The sequence below is a fragment of the Haemorhous mexicanus genome, chromosome 2, assembly GCF_027477595.1.
Source record: "Haemorhous mexicanus isolate bHaeMex1 chromosome 2, bHaeMex1.pri, whole genome shotgun sequence".
Classification (NCBI taxonomy): domain Eukaryota; kingdom Metazoa; phylum Chordata; class Aves; order Passeriformes; family Fringillidae; genus Haemorhous; species Haemorhous mexicanus.
The window spans coordinates 13,656,920-13,681,020 of record NC_082342.1 but is presented as its reverse complement, the minus strand read 5'-3'; the positions used below and the strand labels follow the sequence as shown (position 1 = coordinate 13,681,020).

Here is a 24,101-nt window from a genome sequence, read left to right as displayed (position 1 = left end):
AAAAATCATGAAATTAAAAAAATTGTTTTGACAAGATTCTCATACATAATTTCAATATATGCTTAATCATGAGCCATTTTTTGTTTTCAGACATCTGAGACATTAAAATTACCTATTTCAGTAGTTGCAAAAATGATTTTATAGCTGGTTTTGGGATCATACTGTCTTTCAAAGGTACATTCATAGTACCATACTCATTTCACCTGCACTTTATTTTTAAAATGTACTTTATAGATGTAAGAATTGAAGCTTCAAAATAAAATCTTTCCTATACATAACAATACATAAGATAATTTATTTCCACTTTTTGTTCATTCTGGAACAATTAAAATATTGATAACAGCTGAGATATGATGACAAATGAGATGTGAGAAAAATCACTCCCAGCTGAAACCTTCGAAATTTGCTAATTTTCATCAGAACTTCTAGTATTGCTAATTAACATAATGTGATAGGTAAAGAGCACTCAGAAGTTACTTGTTTTCCATTGTGATGGCTATAATATTCCCAGTTCCTAGAATGACTAAAAACCTGGGTTAAAGAGAAGTTGTGAGTGCATAAAACAGGAAGAAAGCAGAACTAAGGAACCTGAGTTCAGCTACGAGGACAGGTTTAGGAAATTCAGATTGCTCAGCCTGGAGAACAGAAGGCTTTGGAATTGTGGCCTTGCAGTGGCCTCCCAAAAGGAGCCTACAGGAGAGATGGAGAGACACTGTTTACAAAGGTCTGGAGGGACAGGACAAGGAGGAATGGCTTCAAACTGAAAGAGGGTTGTTTCTGATTAGATATTAGGAAACAAAATTACTGTGAGGGTGGTGGGGCATTGGCACAGGTTGCCCAGAGGAGCAGAGGATGCTCCATCCCTGGAAGTGCTCAAGGCCAGGTTGGATGGGACTCTAAATAACTGATGTTGTGAAAGATGTCCCTGTCCATGGCAGGGGATTGGAACTGGGTGATCTTTAATGTCCCTTCCAAGCCAGGCCATTCCATGTTTCCATGAAAATCTAAGTTGTCAAGTCCCCACTCACCTCTCATCTAAGTCCCAGCAATCGAATTTACCAGGTCACTGCTGAATATATCCCAAGCACTTGAATTTCTGTCTGTTTACTCTGGGCAGGACCCTTCCTGTCAATGGCCTTCAGGAAATAGTTAAATAGTACAAGCTAAAAGCTCATTTTGTATCAATTGTGTTGGAGTCAAATTCTTGTGACTGGCAAATAGAAACCAAGAATTAGTTGGTGGAATAAGTAAAATAATACTCTGCTGAATGCACTGAATACAAATTTGTGAACATTCCAAATTAATCCAGGAAAGTCTCATTAATAATACCTTCAAAGTTGTTTCACAAAAAGTCTTGGTTACACTTCCCTCTTTTCTCTTCTGACCAGTGCCTGAAAAAGCTCCTACTGCAGGTGGCAAAGTACTGCTACACACAGCAGATTTATGTCCACTCGGAGCCATAACAACATCTCTGATTTCAGCTTAGACTTCACTAAGAGCAGCACAATTTAAGCTCCTATGTAACCGTAGCACTTTATATGGAACACAGAGGCTGCTGCTTAGTACTTCTGAAATCTTTCTGCTACCCATTCTAGAGTAGAAGCTGTAATATTTTCAGTAGCAAACCTCTCAACAGCATGTTGTTGTGTTCCACTGTAATCCCCAGCTTTAGCCTCACACTCTCTAAGACTGAGTGCTCATACACCATTTCTGTAATCTCTGGAATGAACCTTCTCTCACCAACATGATAGATTTCATAGCTCATTTTCTGCCCCTGTGGTAGTGTACACTGGGGAGATAAGAAATATGTTCAAATTCAATTATTTGATTATGATCTGATTACACAGACATCAAAATACAAACAAGATCTAAATATAATTTTCCAAAATAATTAATACAGTTGGATTGTTCCCACACACATCAACTAAAAAATTTAAATCTGCTAAATCCACAACATTTTTGCTGTTTATTTTAAAGATATTTTTTATTTTACAAAGAAAAACAATCCATCTCCTGCACATACTGCACTGATAAGACTCAATTAAATTTCATGACTAGCTCTTTAATTTGCAGAGCAAATGTAACTAAGTTAGTTCAGGAAAAATACACTCCTTATGAATTTTTGTGCACCTCAGGAATTCTACCAGAATGGAAGTTAAAAAAAAAAAAAAAAAAAAAAAGCTGTTTTTTTCATTTCAGTAAAGACAGAGATGAATACAGCTTGCTAATACAATGTTATAAATGTTTGACTCAATATCCTGATAGAGAATGTCTGATTTTGTCCCTTACTGGCTGCTCAAGAGCCATATTATAAATCTTGCAAATATCCCTGGGTTAATTTTGGCTATGTACTTGATCCCCCTCACTTCTAAACCATATCTGTGTAAAGCACAAGGGGAGAAGAAATAAATTATGTGTTCTTTGAAGTGTAATCTTAACTTATTCAGACATGTCTGTGCAAAGTCACACAGCTTTATAAATATTTTTTGTTAGCCAAAAGAGTAGTGCTGCCTGTTTCACAGATCCCTGAGTAATTAGGTGTCCTACAAGGAATAAAATTTCATAACTGTGGAAGGTATGAGTTGTCTCACAGGCTGTTGTCGCTTGAGCCAGCTGGGAATTAAGCATCAAACAGTTGTTTGCTCAACCCCCCTCCCAGTTAACAAAAAACCAAAACATCAATGTGCTATCAACACCATAGTCATTCCTAATCCAAAACACAGCACTGCAACAGCTGCTGAGAAGAAATTAACCCTACCCTAGCAGAAACCAGGTATTATTTTCACATGTCTATAGATGTGTTTCTAGGAAGCAGGTATGTTCTTTCTATATATGTCTAGACTTTTCAAATTTTTGCAGAAAACTTATAAAATAAATTTTTGATTAGGCCACTGGTTTTGTAAATGAGTAAAAATTCAGTATTAAAATATGTCTTGAGCCTCTCAATGCTTTGTTCGTTGCATGCTGATCTTATGCAATGAGATGGAATGATTAACTGACTTAGCATCACATACTGTTTCACATAGGTACATGATTTATTGCTAATACATTTTGTTATCCGAATGATATCAGATATGATGCTCAGTAAATTAATTCCAAACTGAAAGGCAAATTGTTAGATCCTGAGCAGTCATTTAATCTGTAAGTGGGTATAAGTAGGATCAAGTGAGAGTTTGGGAATTACATTTTTCTATTACACATACATACACTGTGAAGATATATGAAAGGGTTCATCTTTCCCAAATTTGCCTTTTGTAGATTATGGAAAAAATGCACAAACAAGAGAACCATTAATAGTTTAAGAAGAAGTATCTTGCACCTATAATTGCAGCAACAGGAAGGTGTTACTGGTCTGCTTACTTCAGCTAAAAACCAGCTTCACAGGAACTTTGTAGACAGAGCATCTATGATTTGTAGCTAAAACAGGGGCTGTTTCCAGGCCACTGTCATACCAAATGGAAATATTTCACAGGGATAGAGGATTGCCCGCTCTGAGTGTTTCTAGCATCTTCACTCACCGAACTGGTTAAGGCTATGAAAGTTGTTTGGAAACAGAATAAGCAGTAAAAGTCTTCTATCAGGGTAAACACCATTCATGAGAAAAAAACCATTGTTAAGCTCTACCAGTAACATCTGAAACACCCATCGCTACTTTTTTTGTCAGAGCAGTAAGTAATATTCCTTGTCATTAACCATGACAGTCTTAGCAATTGCCACATAAGAGACCAACCCTGGGACCCAGAACTTTGGTCCAGCTCTTGTATTGATGGAGAGTGTGATAGATGAGTAATGCACTGATTGACTCTCACAATTAACAGACAAATATCATGTACATAGGCTAAGAAAAGTTTTATAGATTTATAGTTATGTTGTACCCCTTTGAGTGGTTATCAAGGGACAGCTGGAGTTGGGACATCTTGGAGAGTTGGCTTGTCACTATGGTGACATCTGACCTCCAATCAGGATTTGAGGAAGAGATCTCCACCACTGGACAGTGAAGAAGGGGTTGATGGACAGAACTTTGGGAGGGGTTAAAGGGTTAAAAAGGGAAAACCTCCATTGTGAGGGGGCTGAGCACATGGCCGGGAAAATCTTTTGCTCCTGGTGCTGTGACCTTTTTCTTTATTCAATCTTCTGTTGTATTTTTGATAAGGTTTAATGAACCTTCCTAAACTATGAAAAGTGAGTAGCTATTTCTCACAGAGAGCTACGGCTACAGGAATAGGAGATCCCAGAACTGCAAAGCACAAGATGTTTGGAACTTTCACTCTTTTGTTTTTAGAATCATTATCTATCGCATTATAATTCAACATACAGGTTCATTTGCTTTTGAAATTGAGTCATAAGGAGTTAGCTATACCTTGAATTCAGAAAGAGTTCCATCCAATTTAAGAAGCACCTCAGACTTTCAAAAACTGATACTGAGTTCCTGCTGGAAGACGTGGGACTGAGTTAAAAGCAGAACCATTCTAAAATCGCTTTGTCTAATTAAAACTTAAGAGGAAGCGCAAAACAAAAATTGATAGAGTTGGGGAAAAGTAAAGTAGCGTAACTGTTTTTCAAAGACCAACATATAATAATAGTGACATTTTAGTTAAAAATATTAATCTGAGCTCTCTGTTCTTGTTCATTTCCATTCAACACCTTCATCTACATTCTCTCAGTACTCTCCCTTTGTCAGACTGAATTCAGAGCAGATGACTCACATCCTGCATTAGGAAAAGCCTTTATTGTAAAAGAGGCTATTTTCACTTGTGAGAGGTAAGGATTTTTATCCTTAATCTTTGTGTAAGACTGAGTCAAACAATACTTACTACCTTTAAAAATATGAATCCCACCTAAAACCACATCCCATACCAGCATGAAGTTCTGGTGATTTAATTCCACACATAGCTCATTAATATTTGGTTCAGTCTTTGCTTTGATTTGACCACCATGTTGTTTTACTGATGATGCAGTAATTTTAAGCTCAATACCATGTTCCTTTTATTTATTTATTTTTTTGTTTTAAATTATTATTCTTTAAATAAAGCACATAAAGAAAAATAAATTTCTAACGTGAGAATACAGCTCTGAGGACTGGGGTGAGTTAAGTGGGTTATCTGATTGCCATTTAGACTTCTTCCTAAATTAAATCACCACCCTCATAGCTGGGTTTTAGATGATTGGACATTCAGACTGCTACCAGGCTGAGTTCTAAACATCACAAGGGGGTGAATGCCCTGTGCTTCCACTTCTCATCTCTTATGTTGCAAAATGAAGAAATATCAATTCTGTTTAACAAGGAAAAAAAAAGCTTGACGAAAATTTGTTTATATTTGGGAAGGAATAGGAGGAGAAAGAGAAGCATGTCATATCCCAGCCTAACTGGTATGCAAAGAAGAGCACTCTGACAATGATTTGAAGTCCTATGTTGAGAAACCTTGCCTGTTTCAAGCAGAGTTCTCTCTCAGACTCTTGTGATAAATAAACTAAAGGAAGGTGGAGGTATGGAAGACATTTTACGATTTATATTTGTCATTTCAAATGATGATCTAGCTATAATTACCTGTAGTAACTAAAGAAACTTAAAGAAGGTAAGCTAAGCTAGTTTAAGTTAATAAATAACTAAATCTTAACAGGATTTCAATATTTCATGGTCTTCATTGCCTTTGAAATGTCAAGAAGATTCAAAAATCACTACAGAAGATTAATAAAGGATTGTGTAATCAATAAACTTAGATCCATAATTGTCACCAAACATCCTTCCGCTTCTCAAAAGTAATGCTAGGTTCTGGAATGAACAATTTTTTTCTTGAAGAATACATGGCATAACATAGCCCTTTCTTAGCTTAAAAAGTAATTTTCTCTCCTTTCCCATTGTCTTTGTATAGTTTTTTTTCTCTTGTCTGATTCTAAGGATAGTCCACATTAACAGCTAAATATAGCAAAAAAAAAAAAAAAATAGGGAGAATATATGAAGAGAGATGTGAGGATGTGGCAACAGAGCCAAGTAGTCTGCAGTTTTCGAAAGATTCAGAGACAACAAGAAAGGACTTTTATCAAAGTGTTCAATAAAATAAAGAAATATTTATTAATTTTCTCATTTAAAATCATAATGACATGTTGGATGGAGTGAGTGCTTTAGACATATCCCAGGATCTACAGAAGTCAGATAATTACCTTTTCTGACAAACAGGGTATATTTTTATGGTGTTTTGGGGACAAAATTCTAGTTTCAAAGACTACTTTTCTGTGATCCAATGCAGCCTGCCCAGAGCAATAAAACTACATGTGAGCAGCAAGGTAGAAATGTCCAAAGGAAAAGAAGAACCAAGGCACTTATGGTATAAGTTTATGTTGTTACCTGAAGTAAACACAAAACTCATTAATAAAAACCAACAACAACAACAAAAAAATCCCACCAAAACCAAAAAACCAGCAAAACTTAAAAGAAAACCCTAAGAACAAATGAATAAAAAAATCCCACCAGCATGACAAATTTAATGCTTCCAGAAATCTCTGTTAGCCAGAATAGAAGATCAAAAAATTAGAGGAAAAATGATAAAAGAAATGAGGAAACCTTTGGGAGGGAACTAGGGAATTATCTGGCTGCAGGAAGAGTTGAGGATTAGGGGAGGAGCTTCAAGATGAAATCAGGCTTCCTGGTAAAGTGAGGTTAAATCCACTAGCAACAATGAACAAATCAAAAGACAAAAGTCAAATTAAATGGCAGAGCAAGTTAATGAAATAGCAGCAGTGAATTAAAAACAGGCCAAAATCCAAAAAGCAGCAATGGAAAAGTTAATCAAATGGCAACAGTGAGGTGAAAAGTGGCAGTTAATTAATGGCAGCACAACTCAGACAAATAGTCAAATGGCAGGGAAAGATTAAAAACTGGCAATGCTTATCAGCAGCAGATGACATTTGATGACACAGACTGTGTGGAGAATCTAGGAGGTGGATTTTGTACAAGTGCTGCAATATCCTTTTGGAGGAGGTTAGGAAGGGTCTTCCCTGGAGCCCAGCACAGTTTGGAGGAGGCAGGCTTAGCCTGCCCAAGAGATAAGGCACAAACAGCTCTGTTGTGGGGATTTGGTGCTTATTTCCTCAGGAAACAGGAGGAGTGAGAATTGGAACTCCCTCTCCTGGGCACTGTTTTAGCAGGAACTGTACATGAGAGTATCTCCTCCTGAATTTTGGCTCTAGCTGACTTGTTGCTAGAATATCCAGACCATTCTTGAGAGGAATAAAAATAGCACCAAACAGCATTGCCAATTTTGAAAAAAAAAAAAAATTTGAGAAACAAGCACATATTCCTAAATTTCTCCCTATTTTTTACCTGGCTACTAATGTATAACCTTCCCAGTCACCCTGTGAGACAGGTAAGTGTGATAGGTAAAAAATTTTGGAAGCCGTTTTGAAGGCTGAATACCCTAAACCTACTGTATCATTCTTATCAGCATGTTTCTAAGTTCAGCATAAACCATTAAGCAGCTTACGAGCAATGACTTGCTTTAAAAAACACATTTGTTTTTTCTCAGACTGTTGTATTATATTTCCATTCATTGTTTTTCATGTTTTCCACCAACCTGCTTGAAACCATAAGCTGCAAAAGCAAAGCCAACAGAGCTGGTTATTACACTAACACTGGGTTGCAGTCAAGCAGAATATTATTGCTCATCTCATGTTTTCCCAGCTTTGTACTACAATGTGAGACAAAACATAAGATGATGTTTTAAAAAGGAAACTCACAGTAATATACTGGCAAAATACATCAACCTCCATCCTCTGTGACTAATTTTGGGTTTCCCACTCACCAAGAATTGCAGAAAACCAAAGAGTAAACATGGGAAAAAGGTATCTGAATTTTCTATCTAGTGACATTCCACAGTGAATTTTTTACAACACTGTTAATGAAAATTGGTAGCTTCTCCTATGGGAAAACAAACCTACCAAAAAAGAAACAAAATCAGATATAGAACAAAAAATAGAGGACAGGCAGAGGGAGCTGGGGCTGTTCAGCCTCGAGAAGAGACAAGTGAGAGGGGACCTCATCAGTGTCTGTCAGTGCCTGCAGGGAGGGGTCAGAGCAGGGACCAGGCTCGGCTCAGTGGTGCCCAGAATGGGACAAGAAGCAAAGGGCAGAAATGGATGCACAGGAAGTTCCACCTGAACATGAGGAAGAAATTCTTCACTCTGCAGTGACCAAGAACTGGAACAGATCCCACGGAGGGTGTGGAGTCTTCCTCACAGGAGATAGCCCAGAACCATCTGAATGCACTCCTGTGCCATGTGCTCTGGGATGACCCTGCTTCAGCAGAGAGGTGGGACCAGATGGCCCACTGTGGTTCCTTCCAGCCTGACCCATTCTGAGCTGGAATTCTGGATTCTCTGGTAGGGTAGAGCTAAATATAAAGGTTGGCATCCTTAGTAAAGTGAAGCACCATGACCACCATTTCCATCACAGATTGTGTTCTCCAATATTTCCTACTCAGGAGTATCAATCTTGCCCATAAACCCATCAGTCAATCAATACCTTTATTGGCTCATTGCAGTGGTCTTCTATTTCTTGAAGAAGAACATACTCATCTACCACATGCAGATTAATAAAATCTGGTCTAGTTATAATGAATATTGTTGTAAACTACCCTCATTCAAGGTGAGATGTTTGGAAAATATGTGATGTGAGAAGGCCGGAGTGGTTGAGGGTTGGGATTGGCTTCAGTACAGCCAGTAAAGGCACACATGTTAAGAGCGCACCAGAAAAACTTTAGAAAACATTAGCAAAGCTTATTAAGTCATCAGAATCATGAAGATATAACAGTTTAAAAAGTGCATCATAATCACATGTCTAATATGCCTTTTCCAAGGTTCAGGATAGCATTGAACACAGCTCTGTCAGCAGGAATATTTGCATTAAATCTTGTCCAGAGATTAAGAGGAGACAGAAGGAATTTTAAAGTTACAAGTTCATATCAGACAATGATATTTGTACAACAGCACAGCTTGAGCTCCCCATCTTTAAAGGAAAAAAAGTCTTAAAGGGCTACAGTGTAGGCAGGCTGAAAAATTAAAGAAGGCAAAAATTATTAGCTTCATGTCATTATGACTAACAAATCCTAGAGCTACCACAAAAACAACAAAGTATGTCTTAGGTATTCTAAAATTTTTCCTACATTAAAAAGAAAGCCATAAAATATTAAGATGTGGAAATATTGCTTTCTTTAGTATAAAAATATCAGCCATGTTTTTCAGCTAAAAAATAAGTCAGAGCTATTTCTTCTTAAGCATTTTTTACACACAAGCAAAAAGTTGCAATTTGATTAAGTAAAATACCTGTAACAATATCTATATAATTGAAGTATCTATTATTTTCTTAAAACCAGCATGTATTTACTGCAATACTAACTACTATCCATTAAACAGAGAGAAAATCATTTAGACATTCCTGGGAAGAGTGTTCAAAATACTACACTAATAAAAAGAAGACTTACACCTACAAGAGGTGAATACATCACTTCTAGTTTTGTGCCAATAAAAATGAACCTGAAGCTAATGTTTCAACATTCAGAAGCTTCAAGGAAGGGAGGAAGGAGCACTTACCTGGATGCAGATGCTCCAGTGGAGCAAGCTGTCATAGCTACTCAATGGCATGAGAACAATGTGTACAGCTGAGGACACGTCCTTTGGAGGTAAATACCGGGGAGTAAAAAGAAAAAGGCACTGGTGAAGACATAGATTTCCCATGCCCTTTCAACATATTTACATAGAGACAACACTTCAAAGCTCAGAGATGCTGTTTTTCACAATAACCGATGGATGAAATAGTCACATATAAGGGAAAAATACTTTACTGCTTGGCCATGGGCTTGGATCCACCACCTCTAGTGGAAAATGGGAATGAAAAGGTGTTCTGAGTAAAATTAACCCTTGAATATCATCCAAAGCCCTTCTGTTTAATGCAGTGTTCACTGCATTATGTTTTTTCATCAGTTTAGGCTGATTCATATATTACATCTGAGTCTCTGGGTATTCTTTACCCATTGTCTCTGCCAGAGAAATGGCTGCATGGAATATGGGTGCCACACTGGAAATGCCTTCATGGAGAAGCAGAGAGGATGCAAAGGAGCAAGAGCTTTAACAAAGAAAAGAATACAAAGCAGAGAAAATTAACAGTATGACACAGTGTCATAGAAAAGAGATTGCTGAAATGGATGAAGAGACAGCTAAGCCACTTTCAGTTCCTGTGGGCCATAAAGGTTTGCACAAACCAGTGTGATTTCAGACAGGTCAAGCTACCGTGGCAAAGATTCAGGAAATGAGGGTCTTTCCATCACTTGTACTTAACTATATTGCTGAAAATCCCTGTGGCTACTCCCTGCAACCACCTGAATGCAGATCAGGAAGACACACCCTTGGAGCACAAGACACTCTGCCAGAGATAACACCAAAGTACAGTTCACACAGTGAGCTCTTGAACACAGATTTTGTGGCAAGAAAGAAATGGTGTGACCAGTTGGAGGCCCAGAAGCAGAACAGATCATAGATCAGCTTGTGCCTTTCGGGGAAGCTGGTTACCCAAGAGATCAAGAAGGCAAAGTGTTTAGGATAGTGAAGGCATGATTGAATGTCCAAAGATAAAAAAAGCTGCTGTTGCTACTATTTTACTAGTCATAAATCTAAATCTTACAACATGTTAATCCAGCCTGATGTATCATTTTCTGTATTACTTAGGTATCTTCATTAAGATATTTTGAAAACTCTATGCACATTTTTTTTTTTAGTGAATTAGGTAACACAAATCACAATATAAGTTTTTTAAGAGTTAATCTAGCCTTGGGGTAGTATCTTCAGGAACTCATTCCCATTGCTACAGCATGGTTTGGCCTATGAGCTCCTACACTGTGCTTTTTCACATCTCTTCAGAAGTGTTCCTTCACTCACACTGTCACAATGAAAATGCATCAATTCCTTAGCCCTCCTCTCAGCCGCCTTCCTTGAGAATTCATGGGTTTGCTACGTAAAATAGTTCTTTTCCCTCATTTCTCCATGGTCCTAATTTTATCTTTCTCTCCTGAAATTGATGATTTGATTACATTTAATCTATTTAATTTTATTTTCACCTTCCCTGTCTCTCATTAACCCAACTCCGCAGATTGCCTTGTGTCTTTCTAAATCATCTCCCTTGTTATTTTTGGGTTTTTTGCAATCTTTTATCTTCCTTTATTTCTCCAGCTCTTTCTTTTGCACCCAAATTACTTTTTTTTAGTTAAAAAAAATTAAAAGGAGAAAAGTTTTAATTGAGTTGCCTATTTCCTATGAAACTTTCCTTTTAGCCTATTGTAATGTATTTAATTCTTTACTACTTGAAGGCTGCTTTTTGTCCCCCATAATAACCTGTTTACCCAAGAACAACAATCAGTTAAATATCACAATATCTAGCGTGGGTGTTGCAGAGAAATAAACTGTCAAGTATGCTGATCACGTAGGTACTGAAATGCCAAGTCTTTCATAAACACTTCTAGTGAACACTGGCACAATCTGGACTTTAAAATACAATTTAACAATACACAAGGGATTTATATTAGAAACTTGGCTTGAGCTCAAGTGGAATTCGAAAATATTTTTTTCCTTTTCAAAATATGTTACTTTTGATATAGAATTTAGAACATCAGAGAACTGCATTATAAAAATAACCACTTAACAATAAATTGGTTTTGAGAGTCTGTAAAAAAATAGTTACAAATAAACTACATAAATTTTTTGCAACTTTTCAACTAAAATGAAAATTGGTTTTCACAGGTAGAACTAACACAAGATGTAATACATATATTAACATTTGTCATTACTGATGGATATCAGCAAGACCACTTGATAAGTTGTGGGATAATTTGAACTAGAGTTCAAACAAAGCTGTTTAAATGTTAAAAAAAAAAAAAAAAACTTATTTTACTTGTTCCATGAATGCAGTGAGGTTTGTTTGTATGGAGGGGAGCTTACTCTTGATTCTGGAGCTTTGCTAAAACACTCACTAGAAGACAGGGGTTAGCAGGAGATTATTTCCTGTAGTGAAATCTATTCCTATATTCCTTTCAGTGATCATTTACCACTGCTTTTTTAAGAACAGTGATGTTGCCTATTCTATTAAAGCTTCTTTCTTCATATTTAATTTATAATACAGATGTGTGTGACCTGGCTTCCACAGCAGGTATTAAGGTCTCTTCCTAAAGTTTAGGTGGCAAAATATATTCTATGCTCATTGGAAATATACTCAAAACTTCACTAAGAACTTCAGATTCAAAAGAGTATGTGTCTGCCTTATATACTATTAATATCATCTCAATAATCAATCTTAATGCCATGCTATATTCCTGAATATTTTTTTATTCTTATGCATGCCAATTTACCCAGGTCCTTCACAGCAGACTGTGAGTCATTAATAGGACAGCACTGAGATAATCAAACCATGGTCTCAGTGCTTTTTCATTAACATTTTGTCAAATACATTAACATGCTTATCTTTACCATTTTCCCTTATCTTTTCAAGACTGTGTGCCATTCTTTGCTCTTATTATTTGTAAATCACACTCAGATTGTTACTCAGCCTCTGACATTTTTGAAATATGGAATTGGATAACCATCATATTGTTTCAGATGGGTCCATATTTCCCTTCTGAAATTTCTGTATCATGGTTGCATTAACAATATAATTAGGTAACATGTCAACATGTTGGACCTTTTGCAATATTCATCATTTGTTGAGCTATGATCCATCAGAATTGCCTAGTGGGAGCTTCCAAACCACCTCATTTGTTCAGCTTAATCAATTTGCTGCTGCAGGTTAACATTGCTGTGCTGGTGAAAAGCAGACAATTGCAAAATATATAGTTTTACCCCAAATTCTCTGTTATAAATTCACATATGCACTCAAGCACATATGCATGCATATATGTATAAATACCTGCATATCCACAGCACGATTCAAATAGGACTTTTGAAAATTTAGCAGTACATGTACAGCAGAACAAGTATTTCCCACCAATCTCCCTTTGCTAAACATGGCAGGATTGCTTTCTGCAGTGTTGCTGTGACTTTCCATCCCATTCTGGTCTAGTTTGACTGTTAGTGCTGGGCAATGCTCATGTACCACCATAGAGAACACACATATCATTGGTACTTTTGGTGCAGGCAAGGTGAAGATGCAGTGCTGCTGTAAGAACAGCATATTGACATACCTATACTGCTAGTCTTAAAAAAAAAAAAAAAAAAGAGTAAAGTATCTCTGTAGCAATCTAATGGTGACAGTATGCAATGATCAGTTGTATGAGTTCCCTCTATTTAATCTGGTACCAAAAATGTCTCTTTAAGAGAAAAATTTGAGATATCCATCTTGAATTACTTTTTCACTCCCAGTCTTTGGCACTTTAGTTGTTGTCCTCCTTGTAGATTTATTGCTTTGCAGAGAGTTCCATCTTTTGTTTCCATTAATTGGGTGTGACATGTTTAAAGCTTAGAGAATGATGTAACCTGGGTTAAAGATAAGCCTTTGATTGAACTTATTGGGGTCTCTAGAACTCAGATTTGCTCAAGGCTGAAGCTTTACCTTTGCTAAACATTTGTTCTGAACAGAGATCATTATGATCTCCTAAAAATCAGAATAAAAATAATTAATTAAGAAGTTATATTCTAAAAGGAAATGAAAATTACTTCTGTGAGATTATATAATAATATATACAGCAATAGAAAAAAACTTCTATTTTCCCCTCTTAATCCTGCATATAGAGTGCTACTTGGGTAAAGGCAGGTTAAACAGGTACTTTTCTGTATTTATTGTTATAAAACTAGGGCTCTTCCCTAATATGAAAATATTGAAAATAGCTTTCAAATAAGTCTTTCAAATAACTCTTTCAAAAGCTATTTACAGTAGTTTTCTGATGAGATGAGCAGAATGTTTCTAGAAAAAACTAAACCAAAACCTTCTCCCATGACATCCCCTATAGCATCCTTGTGTGTGCCTGTGTGAGCAAACATGAGAACTCTCTTATGTACAAATTTTTCTAGACACACACCAAAGGTTGTTGGCAAGCTGCAGTGAAGAAGGACAACCAATAAATATCTCCAGAGAACTGGAAATTCTGAACTGCGAACAATGCAAGGTGCCTAATGTTAAGAGAGCATAAATGAGGAGTAAGATTAGCTATCTAGTGTGAGCCAGATGTCTAAGAGTAAAACTAATTGCATCAATTTTTAAATTTTTTTTTTAACAGATGATAAGAGCTAGAGAAAATTCCTTCTTTGTACCTAAGGGGAGAACTCAAAATCCTCTGGATGTTCATGTGCATAATTGAAGAAGAGCTTGTAGACAGTGTTTATGCTACTTTTGAAAAACAGACAGTACACCTGCTGGCAGATTTTTGGTTAATTAAATTACTAAGTGATTTTTGCAATGCTTTATTATCAATTATTGTCCATTTTGATCAAAAACTGCTATCCAGAACTATAAATATTTTAGCTGTGCAAAGAGACAAGAGAAAAAAGGAGGAAAATTAATAGCTCTGTAAAGTTCTTTTGAACCATATTTTAAATGGAACTAAAGATGTGTTCTCTAAAAGTACACTACATAAGCACTCAGATCAGCAGGTACCAATTAGTGAAGAAACTCAGCAATTGTGTCTGATCTTTGGCCGAGTTCTGCTTGCCCTTGTGCTCCCTTTTATGCTCATACACCTGTTTTCTCTAATTGTTCAATCTCTTCCTACTGCTCATTTACAACTCTTCTAGTTATTGGTAGAGCAATCAAGGTATTGCACAAAGCCGTAAGCTGATTTTTTTGACAGAAATGTACATGAGGAGAAAAAGTCAAGCACTTAAAAAAAGCTTGTCATAGAACCCAGCTGAGGTTACACTTCCTGTCTCTGCCTTTAAATTGTGCAATGGAAGGGTTTGAAATACAGTTATCTAAATTACCTAATTCTAAATTCTACAGTTTTCCACCTTTGAAGTATGTAATATCTCTATTTAGTCTATAAAATATATGTACATGTATAAATGCACACAAACTCATACATATATACGTATATGTGTGTTTAAGAATTCACATGAGAATGTTTCATAAGATATTCAAACATGCTAATTTGCCCTGCTTTTTACATTTGAAATAATTAGATATTTCATGTACTGATCACTGTAAGTTGCTAATGACTTTTTTAAAAGAACAGTTGTAACCAGCAGAGTTAATCACATAGTACACTCTGGTTTTATAATATCAGGGTGAGATGTTGAACAAACCTATATACTTAATATTATATTCCCTCAAAGCTCAAGAAATTAGAGAAAATAAAATGTTCAGGTGAGAAAGGAAAAAGCTAGAAAAGCAGAAATGTAACTAGATGCTCACAAAGAGCATTTAGGGGTTTATTAAAAAGCTTTCATTTAATCTCTCAAACTAAGTTTGTTCTATGCATGCTGCATTAGCAATTTCATGTTTATTTTCCTTCTTAATTGTAAACGCTTCATAGTTTTATCTAGTCATCTCTACTGATATTTAGTATTTTTCATCATGTTACTACCAAAAGGAAATTTTAAAGTACTTGGGGAGAGATCACAAGCATGATTTTTCTGTGTAAAAGTCTAGAATTCTACTGTCCTCTATAAACCAGTGGTTCTCTAAGCACCTTTGTTCCACAAAATAGACACCTGTTAATTCTTCACACATTGTACCAAACTAATTTCAAAATTTATCATCAACCTCTCAAAAATCTGTTTCATAAAAATTTCTGCTAGCTGAATACAATTTACTCCAAATATTCTCAAAAAAACAAATTTCAAAAAGCCTCAGGATATTTCAGTGTCATTGCCATAACGCATATGAACAAAAGTAACTAAGATCCCTCTATTTTCAGAATATCTGGAATAATTACTGTAAAGCCAAGGAATTAAACAGTTTATGCAAGAGCCCAAGGTTACCATCAGGACTAGGTGGAGCTCCATGCATCATCTCCTTATTTCGCTTAACCCTTCAATCATTTTCCTCCAATTTTAACCTTCTCAGACCCTTGCTAACCTGTTGTGTTTGATAGTTTCTGAAATATCAAAAGCCATATTCCCTTTCCAAATTCTACATTTCACATCAAAGCTGTATTCTGTATAATTTCTCCTCTGTTGTACTAACAAACCCTCTCTTTCATTTATGATACAAACTCTTTGAACTAGAAATAAACTCAGTGTTCTGAGTGCTGTGGTGACTTGCAGTCACAGTTACACAAATCCAGTGACAGTCTAGGACACAAGGCACAGAGGGCAGGCAGGGAAGTGCAGTAAGATGCCCTGCAGTTGCTGAGTTCATCACTGTCAGCTGAGCTATCACTGCACAGAACCAACCCTTTGGCCATGGAAAAATAAGAAACTACTCTCCCTACAGCCACAAACACACACACAGAGCTATCTTAATGGCATGGTACATGTATCAGCATCTCAGGAGCATTTTTACCAAATAACATTTATTAACTGGAAATTGTGTATTTTTGCAGTTCCTGTATTTATCAAAATCACTCCATTCAACTGGGATATTTCCACCTATGTTACCTAAACCAACACTTCAGATTTAAGCAGTATCTATCACAATTAAACTAAAAAAACTCCAAACAACTATTTCCAACCTACCTGAATGTCCAGTAAAGAATACAGAATAAATATTAGTTAAACCTTTTCTACTCTTACCACATTATTTCAGTCATTCAAAATATTTGAGACATTAATAATTCAACAGCAAAACAAAACTGCAAAAGTTAAAAATAAGTACACAAACGAAATCTTGCATATCTCATTTGGCCTATTTATAATTTCTGCAGATTTTAAATAGCAGTCAATACAGCAAATAAAGGGAAGGAGAGGATTTCACAAAGAGATAATATTTAGCAACAGCCTAGGCTGAAAAATCCCTGCTTTGTTTCTCCAATTAGACCAGTAATAAATCTTCTCTGTAAATCCTGCATATTTTGATTCACATTTTCAGATAATTAAAACATTCATCTCTGGCAAGAGTTTTCTCAAGGAAAATACATAATGTATATTTTATGTATGTTAGCAGATTAATATCTGGTATTTTCTTATTAACTGTTTGCTTTATGTGTGGTTTGAAATTTGGTTACACGTATGTAATTATTGTGAGCATGCAGTAAAAAACTGAGTAAAGAAACAGTGGATCTCAGTGCTTTGGTACTAAAACAAACAAACAAACAAAAAATAAAGCAACCCAATTAAATATCTTTTAATGAGGAAATCCTCACTGCATCTTTTAATGGAAAACATGCACTTAAATGATGTTCAAGATGAAATGACCCACAACTTCCCTATAGGCAGGGAAGCTTACAAAGCAGAGCCTCTCTCCATCAGTTGAACACCTCTTTGCAGTGGGGAGCCCAGCACTGCAGCCAGCACTCAGATGACTTAGATGAGTTCTGGGCAGAGGGGAAGGATCATCTCCCTGGATCTCCTTGCAACACTCCTAATGCAGCCCAGGGTAATCTTTGTATCAGATAAGGTTGACCATTATCTTGTAAAAATTAGTCATTAACAAGAAACAGTGTTGTTAATGACTAATTAACAGTGTTGTTAATGACTAATTAACACTATAAATAGCATTATGCATTTACAAGTAAAGGCTGACATATTAAAAAAAAATCTATCTTTAAAACTAATATCTGTCTTTAAAAAATTGTTTTCATGCACTTTTTTATTTAGACATTACATTGAATGAATATTGATGATATTGACAGATCTGTGAATGAAGATAGATTTCAAATTGAGGATAAATATACTTTTTCAAATGTTAAAGGGCCCCTTAAGAATAAAAATTTTTAAATTTTGATCTAAAACTTATATAATTTATAGATTTACCTCCTCAGAGCCACCTTTCGCAAGGAAGATGTTAACATACTACAGAAATTGTCTGTGTGTATTACAAATTAATCCTGGTTCCCTGAACCAAAAAAAGAAAAAAAAAAAGTAGCCTTCCACTTTATGCTACTCTCATTATTGTGCTGGTCTTTTGAACTTATTTTCCATAAAACTAAACATATGTAAAGAAATGTAATACTAAGGCCGCTGTCAGTACAATCTTTAAATGTGGACTTACCTACAAGTCACAGATGTCCCTAAAGCTCTCACAGTGACTTGCCTTTGCTGCCTCTCAGTGTGATCCTTCTCCCTTCTATTCCTTGGCCTTCCAGCTACTGTGGCAGAGATTTTTCCAGAAACTATGGAAATTAGGAGAAGGTTCTGTGTCACAAAGAGGATAGCTGAGAAATCTGAGCATGTGCCAAACAAAGCACTAATGACAAGTGCAGTGAATTTGTATCAGTGTGAAGGTAATTATCTCTACTGGGACATGCAACTAATCAGCAGGATTACCTGCCCATTCAACTGCAGTTGCATGGCTTTTCCAAATTAACCCATGGAGCCTTTCCAGAACTTATTTGGACCTCTGTGGGAGGACCACAGAGCCTCATGCTGGACTGCCAAGGTGTGCCTCAGAGTTCCTCAATGGAATGCTTTGATAAAATCAGAAGGGAGGTCCTTCACAGCCATAATAAATTATTACAATTTATTTTGATTTTAAGAAGCTGCTTTTCACAACACATTCTTTTACTGCTGCTGTTCTGAGTTTCCTGCTTAATCAGCTTCTATTATATCTTCATTAACAAAGTACCTGATGCAGCATGCCCTGATTGAGTACTTATGCTTTAGAAATCAGATTTTCCATATTTTATAAAATTCAACTACTACTATGCATATGTCTGAGCTTCCAAAAACTATACTGAAATTTCACTGGAACAATTGCCTTGAAATTTGGGAAAAAATCCTCTACAGATTTCGCTTTTATAAGTCTGTGCCAAGGCTTAGGTTTTATGAAGCCAAACAAATGGCTGGGCAGTGGATGTTGGAATCAAAGCAAGTCCTCTGTGACCTTCAAACCTTTGAGCATAAGGTTTCAACAAAAAATTCACTGCCACAAAATAAATGCAAAAAATGCCAGGCATATATGCACATGCACAAAATGAAACTCTAAATATTATTAAACTCCTAGTTAGTATTCCTGTCCTTGAAATTGAAAAAAGAAGAATTTATTTGAGGAGTATAATTATTATATGCCAGCTACTCAACATTTCTTTAGCTCGGTTGTGGGATTTTTTTTTTGGTTTTGGTGGGTTTTTTTTGGTATGTTTACACCTGGGCCAGTTGTGTTTCCTAGTTGTGCTAATTGGTGTCATTCTACTGCTCTAATTCTTAAATCATCCATATGTTTGAATTCAATCTGTTTTCTCTGTGCTGTTTCCTATCAGCTGTAACATGCAGAACCAAAAAGACAATCATGTAAGGAGTTTAACCTATTTGTATCTAAAACACCTAGTTTGAATTACCAGTTTAATCTTTATCTAGACTCTGTGACCTGAAGTACCTGTTATGGCAACAACACACAGCCATAAGGTTGATTTTTTTTTTTCCCCAGACAGCATATTTTAAAATAAAATAAGCACTGGGTGTTTTATTTGTAGTGACTGCTGTGATTTGTAACTTAATGGAGGTAGCTCCAGCTGCAACAGACACATTGTGTGATTGATGGTGAATGATGTCCACTTATTACCAACAGCAGAAATGTTGTCTGGCTTCATGCTACATGAAATATTTGCTTGGGAGAGTCAGATTTTTTACTCCTACCATTTGCATCTCTGATACTATATATTCTATGTATGTGTTAGGAATTCACAACATTTACAGGGGATATTAAAAAAGAAAAAAAGGCAGTCACATAAGAGAATAATTGACAATGTGGTATTTTCAAATAATATAATTTAAAGATACTTATCGTCAGGGTAGTCATAATTAAGTATAATTGGCCTAATAATTTTAAAATTAAACATTTTTTACATTCCAGATACATACCAGGCCACATAGCATGAACTCAGAAAGAAAATAAAGATATTTACATCAGAAGGTCTTTTGAAAGGTTTTTAAAGTCCTTTTATGCTTAGTGCAAACTACTCTTATACTTATTATCATATTCACTGCTATTATTTGCCAGATTTTTATCAGCAATCACATCTGAGACACTTCAGCCTTTCAGACAAATAACTTTTTTCATTTCTCACATGCTCACAAAATGTTTATAAAATAAAACCACCACAAGTTCTACCATTTCTCATAATCTAAAAAATGCCTCAGCATTCTAATCCCAGCAATGTGTTGTTTACAAATGGAGGGAACTCATCTAAACTGAACCAGCTGCTAGGATCTAGATCTGTTTGTTTCATTAACTGTAAATGAGTCTTCCTTTTAAAAGGCATTAGACTGCCTTCCCTTCTTTGGTGTTTATTTCCCAAAGAAAAATGAACTGGAGGCTCCGAATTTTAATATGTGAAGAGAACCCGGGGCTCTTTCTACCTAAATTTCATGAAACAACTAGGAGCCATAAGATATTGTATTTTATTGCTTAGTTGCCTGACTGATTAATTGAGCATTATTTTCCTAATGATTATTTTCCATATTTCCCATTAACAGCATAATTGCTGAACTGCCTTACGGCTTCTATTTTCCTCATCTACTGCTCTTTCACTGAAACCTGTACACTTGTACCTCTCTAATGAATATTTTGTTGCCTTCATAAACACAAATCCTTTATTATACTATTTCACTATTACTTTTTTGTCTCTCTAAACTGCTTCTGCTTTTCTCATCCTGTTTCTGATATTTCCATTCAGTAGAAGTTAATTCAATTATGACTTCTACAGTTTTTAATTTCACCTACATGTTCCTTCCATGTGGATCAACAGGCTGTCCTATGTAAAAAAAGTTATTTTATACTAAAAAAAGGTGTAAAAAACAGCTGTAAAAGTCCTTAGCTACCTAATGTAAGCTGATGTCAACTGCATAATTAATAAAAAATTAGGAAAAGCAGTATTTATGGCTCAAATTAATGCAATGATTAGCAAGACAAGAAGCTGCGAGATTCTATGCCTGAGGTCACTAAAAGTTCACTCAAGCGGTGCTTTGATGGTGTTTTGTGTTCTTAGCTCCAGACTTCCATGCACAGACTGGTAGAGCCAAGAACTTGTCTTAATGGGTGTAGGGCAGCCTGCTGTATTTTCTATCCCCCACAAATCCTGTATTTTGTTTTTTTCAATGCCAAATTGAAATAGACACTAAAAAAAAAAAAACAAAATACTCCTGTCGTGTTCTAGGAGGAGAACAGGGAGTTTGTAAATAGCTTCTGCATAAGAAATTGGCTACAGATTGTCAGAAAACCCGCCATGAAACAGTTAAAACTGGCATCCTAGAAGCAGAAAATGCTCACTTTAAGCATGCATTGAATCCCATGCAGATTAAACCTCAGTTTATTACACTTTCCACTGCTTCTCTTGTAGGTGCTACGTATGTGACTAATTTCATCATGTTTTTCTGTGTATAGGCAGGCAGACAAACGTAACTCAGTCTAACATGAAGTCAGCTTCAGTCCTGTTCTGTAATTTTTATTTTTTACTGAAGTCTTTTTTCAGAAATCATTACAAATCAGAAGTCCTGAGGATTGAAAAAATAATAGCAAGTTACATAGCTGGAATATAACCACTCCAATTTTTTGTTTACCAAGTCCCATTACCCATAATTTTATCCTTTAATCTCTTATTGCATAAACAGGTGTCTCACAGGCTGGCTTAGATAGTTTATGAAATCTTTGTACTGCCATAACTCCATGCTAAATCCCATCAGAGCAAAATACCTGTTTACCAACTTGAACTGAGCAAACATTTTAAGTTTTCCTTCTGAGCATGCACTTGTTAGTTGCAGATATGGTTTTAAAGGGAAAAAAAATAGAGCATAACTTTTATTGTCCTCACAAACCTGCCCCCTAACCACAAGGGAAATTATTTCACCTGCAGAAAATACTCGTTTTGTTCCACTCTGCCTACCTGAGATTGTTGAGTGAATTGACAGAGACAGACATTGCTGAGAATTGCAATATGCCACTAGGAAGCTTATTTGCAGAGAGCAGGCATTTTATCCATCCAACAATGTTTTTGAATTTAAAAACACAAGCAGTTTTAGTCTGTAACAAATTGAACATTGTCCAGATCTCAAAGAGTTCTGGTTGAAAAGCCTATGCCCATTTTGCCACTTATAATAATAAAATGAAGCAGTACTTGTGGATGCTTATATCACAGGAAGAAAAGTTTATCAAATCTTGACCACCACATGGTAGCCAGTTGGAAGGTTTTTATTCCCATACTTCATAAATTATTTCAAAATATGATTCACAAGTAACTACGTGGATACCACCAATTGTGGCTGCATTTACACTGCCATTGCACCTTCTGTAACATCACAGAGTCAAAATCCCCTCCATGCTATGCCCTCCTACATATACTTGCTGTACCCAGCCTGGTGAGAGCATCCAAACATATTAAGACACTCTCCAGTGAATTTTCTGGTTGTGAGACCCCAAAGGCTGGTGCAGCCTGCTAGTTATACCCCTGCTGCTTCTTATCGCAACTCACTTCCCCTTCTTCTGCATGGTGAGCTTTTTTGAGAATAAAAAAAACCCGCAGAGTATGCAGCTCACAAATGCACTTTCCTGTTCCGGTTATCATGTCCATGAGGCTGCTCCCCCAATCTGGGGAAACCAAGACCGTCTTTCAGTGCTGCCCATGGCACACATGGGGCTGCCCTCCATCAGCGGCCACCTTGAAGCTTGTAGCCTCTCTCCTGCGGCCGCGGGGCTGTACGGGAGCCCGGCTGGGGGCCCCCGGCCCGGCCGAAGATGGCCACACGAAGTGCCACTCCCGGATTCCCTCCGGAACCCTGGCAGTGGTTACCGTCTGCGGTGTGGGTGGCGCAGGCGGGATCTTGGCTATGAGGTACCGAAGCAAAGGAAGGAGGAGAGATGCCCGTATAGGTACCAAGGATCCTTTAATCTTCCTCCCGGGTGGGTTCAGGGACGGATGACCAAGAGAAGGTTTCGGGGTGGGGGGCGCTGATAAAGGGAGTGGGTGTGATGGGAGGAGACACAAAGCTAACCAATAACGAGGACCCAGGGAGGAGCGTGGGTTACAGCTAAGCCACTGAGGATCACACAGGGGAGGGGAAGAACCCCAGGGCCAAATCATACATCAAATTAAGGAACGACTGGCACAGAGAATTCTCGAGATAAGGGCGGTGGTCACCATGACAGGCAGGGGAGGGGGGGGGGAGGGGGGGCAGGGAAGGGGGGGCAGCTCCAAAAGGGATGAACTAGGGAGAAACCATTGTGAGGGAAGTACATCGGGGGAACCGAGGACCGAACCATTATTTAGTTACAAAAGGAATAACCGATTCTAAAAACACACAATGCCACAGAAGCTATCCTAAAACATCTGTGGAACACTTCTGAGGCAGCCTCTAAGATCAAGCACAAAGCTGCCAGGCTCAGGAAACCTTGCCTGCCTGCATAAGAAACCAGGACAAAATGCCAATCCAGCAGAACATGTCCATGAGATCAACAAGGAAACCCTCAAAAAGATTGACCAGGCAAAACAGAAAACCGGTCTGATGAGCCCATGAATCAGAAACTATTTTGAAGAAAAGCTCACATGGAGGAGAAGGAGAATGGGGCAGAGAGTAGGTGTGCACCATGCAACTCTCCTTTTGGACTGATGCTGCTCCAGAGACATTTTCAAAAGCCTTCACCAAGTGACTGAGCAGGGGGAAGACCACTCTGGTACCTGTGCTGCCTCCAAGCCCAATTCCTGGCCCATGGCTCCCTAGAGAAGCTATAGCTCTTGACATTTGCTCATATGCATGGGCATGTACAAACTCCCAGCCCAGGCCCATGGGGAGACATGGATGTGCAGCAGCAGAGATCCCTCTCATCTGTACAGGGACAGCATCTTGGCTGAGGGCTTGTACAGCTCTCTGAAGGCACCTGCCTTTAGCAGCAGGACATACCAATCCTTTGAGTTAGAATCACAGAATCAAGAATGCTGAGATGGAAGGGACCCACAAGTATCGAATCCTACTCTTAAGCTGCCATCACTTCGCAGTCCCTCTCCACCTCCTTTTGGCTCCCTACTGGCTGGCATTCTTTCAGG

At 37.1% G+C, this 24,101-nt stretch overlaps 1 long non-coding RNA gene across 2 annotated transcripts in view; it reads right to left on the bottom strand.

Annotated features, from left to right (window-relative positions):
• Positions 1 to 23,001, bottom strand: part of LOC132341446 (uncharacterized) — a 39,544-nt gene extending 16,543 nt beyond the window's left edge. Inside the window, exons 1-3 of one of the 2 annotated variants that reach the window (XR_009490213.1) lie at positions 22,897 to 23,000; positions 18,119 to 18,239; positions 9,586 to 9,666 (exon numbers count right to left, since the gene is read on the bottom strand). This is a non-coding gene — a long non-coding RNA (uncharacterized LOC132341446). Of the gene's footprint in view, positions 1 to 9,585; positions 9,667 to 18,118; positions 18,240 to 22,896 lie in introns of both variants that reach the window. The other variant, XR_009490216.1, reaches the window with a different exon arrangement.
• Between the last annotated feature and the right edge of the window lie 1,100 nt (positions 23,002 to 24,101).